Source organism: Polypterus senegalus, chromosome 17 (genome assembly GCF_016835505.1).
Source record: "Polypterus senegalus isolate Bchr_013 chromosome 17, ASM1683550v1, whole genome shotgun sequence".
NCBI classification, from domain to species: Eukaryota; Metazoa; Chordata; class Cladistia; order Polypteriformes; family Polypteridae; genus Polypterus; species Polypterus senegalus.
This window is the reverse complement of record NC_053170.1, coordinates 26,577,893-26,583,892: the sequence shown is the minus strand read 5'-3', so window position 1 is coordinate 26,583,892 and position 6,000 is coordinate 26,577,893. Positions and strand designations below refer to the sequence as shown.

At 42.1% G+C, this 6,000-nt stretch overlaps 1 long non-coding RNA gene across 1 annotated transcript in view; it reads left to right on the top strand.

Annotated features, from left to right (window-relative positions):
* Positions 1–5,035: 5,035 nt before the first annotated feature.
* Positions 5,036–6,000, top strand: part of LOC120517755 — a 60,981-nt gene continuing 60,016 nt past the window's right edge. The window contains exon 1 of the long non-coding RNA XR_005631098.1: positions 5,036–5,358. This is a non-coding gene — a long non-coding RNA (uncharacterized LOC120517755). The remainder of the gene's footprint in view (positions 5,359–6,000) is intronic.

The following is a 6,000-nucleotide window of genomic DNA, read 5'->3' as shown; positions in this document are numbered from 1 at the left end:
CATTGTGGTGAGTTGTGTTTAGAAGAACTCTGAATTTATCAGCTCTGTGCGCTGCTTACAATTAGTATTTTTACTTGTATTTAAAACAATTGTATACTTTACACTTTTTTTAACCGTAGCTTGAAATGCATGACATTTCTGAACTCTAATCAGAACAGAAGTGGCATGCATGTTCTTCGTAATTGAACTGCTAAGGGAAAGGAAATGGGCCATTTTCAGGTGCTGCTTCAAAGCACAGATTCATTTTATTGTGTTACCCTTATTTGGGGAATTTTGTAGGTCCTGTTTTTTTGTTAACCCTCACCCACTCCCTCCCACCCCCCCAGAGCAAGGATTGAATAATGTATTCGTTTGACTATTAATAAATTTGTTTTTAATAACCCTGCTTTCCATTTATAATTCACATTGCATATCTAAAGCTGTCCTGGTTTTGTAAGCTTTGCACCAAAACACTGTAAAACATGGAGTTAAAAATGCACTTTTAAATCTGCACTTGCAGGCTTTTTTTGGAATTTATGACATTATTTGGTTGAAACTGTTTTCCAGAAGTCTGAGAAATTCTAAGTTTTCTTTTTTGTGTGTCAATATGAACTATAGACATTCATGGTAAGAGTAACAAGGAAGTTTTAACCAGTGCCTGCAAAGTATTCGTGTCCACATTTTATTACTATACAGCATTTTAATCCATTGTGATTCATTTGACATTTTTGTCACTGGGGTTGATTGATGTGGCCTCGCCAACTTCAGGTCCTTTTGAAGTTGAGAAGACCCCTATTGGTTTATCCTTTATCACAATAGTGTGATTTCGTGCAGAAAAGATTCTCCCAAAATAGTCTTAATGAGAGATCTTAACACCTCTACACCTGAAAAACCATGTCTTGCGTAACTAGACAGGAGGACTAGTTGAACACTGTGTCTTATATGAGGGTTTTTCATACTGTTGAAAAAGATGTGCCAGACAAAACTGAAGCAATTTCAAAGCATTCTGAAGCAATTCTTACAAATACACAAAACACACCTGCCTAGGCCTTTTAAGGGAAAAGGGCTATATATTAAGATGTTAAAAAAAAAAAAAGTTTTGGAACCTGCCTCAGTCCATCTTTTTTGAAAATGTTCCTTTTGTTGTCTTACAGGCAGAGCACTTCACTGGTTTCTGGAGGCACATTTCTTTTCAAATGGATGGAGGAGTTTTGCCTTTAAAAATACTGAGTTTTGATTTTATGGTTGGGTTGGTGCCCTCTTGTGTGTTGTATTGAGCACTGCATCAAATGAATATTTTTAATTTAATAGGAATTGATGGGACGTGGCACTTGACCTCTTGCCGCTGGTTTTGTAATTGGCGTCCTTCTCCATCTTTAACCTAAATCTGTACTGAAATGCAATATTTTGCCACCTTTTGCTTTTACCCAGTAGGTTTCTCATTAATCGGCACTGTAGGGTTTGCTTGTTTCTAAGTGTACGTAATGTGGCTTACACCGTTATTTTTATTTAATTTTTTTGTTTCCCCTCCACAACAGATGCGCAGATACATGTGGAGGCTTTTCTTTTATCTCCTTTTCCCCCGGTAGCCTCTGGTATCTGAACAGCTTCTGAAGGGTGGCAGTTGTGAATGATCTGCTTAATCCGTGGTGCCATAAGTGAAATTTTGAATTTCGCCAAAAGTATATGCAAAAATACACTGCACGACAGAGATGTCAAACGTCACTACAAAGCAATGCGTAAGGTACTGCATATTCGCTGTGCGTTAATCATTTATAGTCCAAAGCATCTGATTTATGGCAGGCTGTTCTGTAGGGAATATGAGACAAAATGACTCCATCACTTGGATTTAATTAGCAGATGGAGGTTTATTGAGTTTTCGTTTGACAGTTTCCTCCTCACAGAGAGAGAGTATTGGGTGTTGGCTTTACCTGGAGATTCACATGTCCTTTATGTTGGCACTTCATTATTTGTGTGTAAGGTTTATATGTCTTGTTTAGAGCAACAAGAAGCATGCTGCTGTTTGTTAGTCCATTGTGTAGGTTTTGGCTGAGGGCAATGGGGAGCTTGGAGCTCTTAAGGTCCTACCTGCTGCTCCAGCTTTCTGGTGCTGATAGTTTTGGTTAGGTGCTGGAAGCCAAGATTCAAAGAATGGAGATCCCTGTACTTTCTGCACACTTTGTGTTGTACATTTAATTTAAAAGGGACACATTTGCACCTCAATCTACACTCGACCCATATTGAGAAAGTGAAAACCTATTTTTGGAAAGGTTTGTAAATTTATTAACAAAAACCTGAGATCTCTTGTTCATGAAGTATTAAAACCCTTAATTCAGTACTTCATAAAAGCCTCCTTGTAAGCAATTCTAGCCTTTGAATCTTCTTGGTTAAGTCTCTAGAAGCTTTACACACCAGGATTTGGGCAGTTTATCCCGTTCTTCCTGGCAGATCCTTACAAGCTCTGTTAGATTGAAAATGAAGAATCTGTGAACTGCCATCTTCAGGTCTCTCTGCAGATGTCCTATGGGGTTTAAGTCTGGGCTTTGGCCCTGCCACTCAAGGGCACTCCAGCATTGTCTCATTTTATTCATGAATGGTGATCCTCTGCTCCAGGCTGAGGTTACATGCACTCTGGTGCAGGTGTTCATCAAGGGTCTCTTCTGTATTTGGCTGCATTCATCCTTCCCTCAGTTCTCACCAGTTTCCCTGTCCCTGATTCTGAGAAGCACCCCCATAGGATGATACTGCCCATCAACATGTTTCACTGTAGGGGTGGTAGTAGGCAGGTGATGAGCAGTGCTTGGGTTTTGCCAGACATTGTGCTTCGAGTTCAGTGCAAACAGTTCATCTTTTTCTCTGCTCTCCTGATGTTCAAAACAGTTTTCCTTAACCATTTGCTGCCAGTGGGGCACGGTATGCCTTTGTTGGTTTGCTGGTGGTTTGCCTAAGCATTGGGCAGCACTGTGGGGAAATGTCTCCCGATTGCTGCAGTTGGGTTGTCGGTAAACTTGAAAAGGCAAACGTGCATTGTGGGACTATAAAGGTTGAGAAACATTGCCTTAAATGGTGGCTGGCACTGGCCGCTCTACGATGAATACCTAAGTGAGGGAATGTTGCTGAGATGGTCATCCTTCCACCAGATTCTCTGATTTCGGCAGAGGTCTTCTGAAGCCCAGTTGAAAGACCATTGAGTTCTTGGTCACTTCCTTGCTCAGTTATTTAGTTTGGGTGGTGTGGATTGTGGGGCCTTGGTCTCTCTTTGTAAACTGTCTGTTTGTCTCAGGTAGCCTGCATAAGTGAAGTGGAGAATAGACATGATTTGAGAGAGAACAGTAGCTAAAGGTGACCAGCGCTGGGCAATTGCAAAAACGATATAAAAACAACCATCAGTAAATCACCTATTGTGTCATATAATCCACAAGACAAGTCATCCAGTGGCACACAAAATGCTTGGATGTTTTGCTATGTCATTGTTAACAGGAAGCCCCATCACAGGGGATTTGGAATTGAAGACCTGCCTCTCCTGCACAGACATTGGTTAAGAGGCTTGTCTTTAATTCAAAACTGACTTGGTGGGACGGAACTTCCTGTTTGTGAACTACTTTTATTTTCTAAATGTATTTATCTAACAGTATCATACCAAAACGAATACACACCAGCCAACTTAACGTGCCAGATTATGTAACATGACTAACGTCTGATTTTTCATGGACGTTTCTGATATTGTTTGCCGTTGTACAATATTGGTCGCCATTGGCTCCTGTTCTATCAAAATCTTTCTCTCTTCTCCTTTAAACCACAAGATTAAATTTTTTCTCACCCATCACTACAAACTAGAGGGGGTAAGTAACAAAATAAAAATATGGTTTTGGGTGAAATATTTCTTTAAATGGAAAATGGCAGCAAAGATTGGTGCCTTTTTCTTCCAAACAAGATGACTATCCTTTATTTCACTACACAATAATACACAAACTATCGCAGCAAGCTGAATTTAGTGGTCGCCCACCATTGCTGGCGAGAGGTTCTGTGAGGTCACCCATCAGAGTTGGGGCCGAGTCGCAAGTGTAAATCCGTTAATATGCGAGGTTCTTTGTGGACTTCACCTCCCAATGTCTGTGCGCCAAAAACTGAGGACAGACTGGCACACGCAACATTTGCTGAAACCTGTGACTCGCATTTTCAGTATTGACTCAATGTATAAAAAAGCTTCTAGTCTGTCCCAAGTACAATCCAGACGTTACTAGCTGTGTGGCCATTGTTTTAACTGCTGTTTGGCACTGTCTTTTAAATGTTATGTTTTCCAGTTCTTTGAGAGTAATTTTGCCCCATAAAAAAAATCCTAGTAAGCACTGAACCCTCAAACCAGAACAGACAATCCAGAATGGTAACTGCACAATAGGTGAAATGCGCACAGTCAGCCCAGCGGCCTCTGGAATAAGAAAACTAGTCCAACACAGCATCCCTCAAAATGGCAGAAGAGAAAGTCCATTTCTATGGAATCAGAATGTTGCTTGCTGCCTGCCTGCCTGCTTCTCCAGTCAGTCAGCACAGTCACCTTTACGCTGGCCGAGTGTGCAGCTTGCGAGCAGACCTTTGGGGCGACTCTGGATATCCTGAACACCCGGAAGGCCTGCCGCTTCCGTCACTTGCGATTGCGCTCATTTGTGCAGTTTAACGTGCGTCCGCATATACGGCACAAAGCACCTATGGCGACAGACCGACCTCTGTCTGTCGTCCGAAACAACACCGCCTTTATACAAACCCACACATACATACATACGTGGACCAATTTTGTTGAAATATGGCATGCTTATTCTTGAAAGAAATTTGTCCAACCTGTTCAATTTTTGTTGCGATATCTCAAAAACATCGTGTTGTATGCAGTTTTGATATTTCCCAGTCTACCTTTGTAAAGCAGGGGCAAATCTGCGAACTCGTCCATCTACAAATGAAGAAACATTCCGCGCAACATTAACCGGGAATTAGATTACTGCATCAGTTTTATCTTGACAGCGGTTTGGCCATCTTGTATATTTTGCTGTTGTATCACCTCAGATAGCGGGTACTGACTGCAAGCACCAGTCGGGGTCACTAGCGGATTGCGCAGAAAAGCACAAGGGCATCAGCACCTCAGTTTTCCCGATGCTTTACACTAACTTGTATATTTTGTTGTTTATCACATCCGATTGCTGCTGCTGACTGAAAACAGACTCCCAATACAAATTAACGAAGCACCAGCCGACTGCGTAAGGGAGTGGACAGCCGCTATCACGGGCTGCGCGGGACACATCCTGAGGTCGCGCTGCTTGGGCGCACACAGACGAGAAGCAGTGCGGTGCATGAACACCACAGTCCTCCGGAAGGTTTAAATTGTAACAGGTGAGTTAAATGGTCTTCTTAACAGTGAAAGTAAAAAAATACAAGCATGGAAAATAAAAGGTTATATAGATATGAATTAAGTCATTATGCACAGAGTACACAGACATTCACTGTGTTAACGTTACTCTAAGCCACCATCGCACCTCCGCTATCTGCAGATTGTGAAGATCGACTATTTAACTGACGCTGTAATTTACTCGGGTGACCTGACGGTCCCGATAAACAACTGAAAAATAGCATGATGTCCCGGTTTTAGCAGGCTACCCATCTAATAGTTTTTCAGAAAGTATACTTTTTTTCAGTGCTGCAGCCGTCGTCACGGCACGTTTACAACAGAACAGGAGCCCGGCTTGATAAGGAACTTGTGTTAAATTAAGACAACATCACGTGGAGGACCGATAAGCACACACACATGGACAAGTACGCTGCCATTTATTTGTTTCCACTTTAAGCCCACCGTGCAAACATACGTGTTTACTTGTGCCAATTTTGTTTTGTTCCCTGATCCCCCTCTAATGATGATAATGCGAGGCACTGAACAAACGAGGCTTTAGGACAGCGACGCGACACGACACGGCACGACACATGCTCCAGAGGACGCTCCTGCTACGCAAGCGTTGTACTGTTGATACTGGCGCGCGT